The sequence below is a fragment of the Lathyrus oleraceus genome, chromosome 4 (assembly GCF_024323335.1).
Source record: "Lathyrus oleraceus cultivar Zhongwan6 chromosome 4, CAAS_Psat_ZW6_1.0, whole genome shotgun sequence".
NCBI classification, from domain to species: Eukaryota; Viridiplantae; Streptophyta; class Magnoliopsida; order Fabales; family Fabaceae; genus Lathyrus; species Lathyrus oleraceus.
The window spans coordinates 48,160,341-48,162,200 of record NC_066582.1 but is presented as its reverse complement, the minus strand read 5'-3'; positions in this window follow the sequence as shown (position 1 = coordinate 48,162,200).

The following is a 1,860-nucleotide window of genomic DNA, read 5'->3' as shown; positions in this document are numbered from 1 at the left end:
ACAATTCTGCATAGGACATAGGAATAGGGTCAAAGGAGACCTTCTTCCTCTCGAAGTTCTGTTGGTTATTATTGTTGTTGTTGTAGTTGGTTCTTTGTTATGGTTGTTATTGACGTGGTCATTGTTGAATCAGAATTGATTGATTGATGGAATTGTTTGAAAAAACTGGAATCACTGAAGAAACTTGATGTTGATGTTAACGAGGTTGAGAACTCTTTCTGACATGAGGCCTCCTCTTCCTCCCCACAGTCACTGAATTAGTCTCCCCCTCCTTCCTCTTGGAGAAACTACGACCATATTTCTTGCTAGATGTTGCTTCTTCTTTAGACAAACGTCCTTCACGGACTCCCTCTTCTAACCTCATTCCCATGTTTACCGTTTCGGTAAAATCATTGGGGGCACTTGCAATCATATGTTAGTAATAAAACGAACTCAACGTCTTCAAGAAGATCTTGGTCATTTCTTTCTCTTCTAGCTGGTCTCTATCAGGCGCCATATCAATGTTGTATTTGTACTACTTGACAAAGGCCTCGCCTAAGTCATTGAAAGTACAAATGCTTGTATTGTCTAACCCCATATACCATCTCAGAGCAGCACCAGTCAAACTGTATTTGAAGTAGTGAATTAACAACTGATCATTATCAGTTTGAGTAGATATATTTCTGGCATACATAATAAGGTGGCTTAGCGGACAAGTATTTCCCTTATACTTTTCAAAGTCAGGGACCTTGAACTTCATCGGGATCTTCACATTGGGTACCAGGCAGAGCTCAACAACACTCTTCCCAAATAAGTTCTTCCCTCTCAAAGTCTTTAACTCCTTGCGCAGCTCGAGGAACTGGTCCTTCCTTTTGTCCATTTTCTCATATACATTTGGGCCCTCAGATGGCTTAGAATGGTAGATGATATGATAAACACGAGGTAAAGTATGAACGACTGGAGGTGGCACTGACATGACCGGGCTAGATGCCCGCAGAAAAGTAAAAGTGGGTGCATACCCTTCTGGCATAAAGTTGGATGGCATCCCCTAAGGGAATCCAGCAGGCATGGAAGGACCAGATTGGCTGGCAGCAATAGGAATACTCGAGGTAGCAACCTCAGAAATAACATTCCTCTAGGGAAGAGTTGCAGCAGTTGGTAAAGACTGATTCTGCGCTGCAAAAACAAACTCCATCATAGCAGTTAACCATTCAATTTTATCCTTCGGCCCTCTATTCTCTTGCTCTAAATGCTCCATGATCTTTGATTGATTAGCACGAGTGTTGTATCGGTGAGTCAGCTTGGCTGAAGGACAGAAGAATAATCGATAAGACATCTGGCGGAAGAAAACATGCTATGAGAATGATGCATGAAATGCAATGTTTTTGTTTATTTAATTTTAAGGAATATATGAAGTTCTATTTGCAAAAATTTAAACAATAATAATAGTAACAATTTGGATTGACCATAAAATCTCCTTTTATTCATAAAATTTGGAAGGATTACACCGAGTACAATTTCAGAAACCAAAATACGAATACAAGAGAAAAGGAAACTAATCATCCTAAGGAACCCTTAGCAACTGTGTCAGATGATCTGGTTGTGGGCGCGTACTTCCTTCGGATGCGTTGAATCTCGGACTCAAAAGACGTCTTCATTTGAGCCTTCTCAAGGACAAGCTGATCAACAATCTTCTTCCAAGCACCAGAAGGTTGAGGCATACTAGAGGAAGGCAGACCCTCTGGCTCTCTCTGTCTCTTCACTGCTCGGTCTTCAAGAGGTTCAATAAGTGCATCCTTATCTCTTGGCTCAATCTTTAACTCCTCATGCTTTTGGCTTAAAGCATGGAACCGCTCTTCCCATATCTCTCTCTCTTGTTTC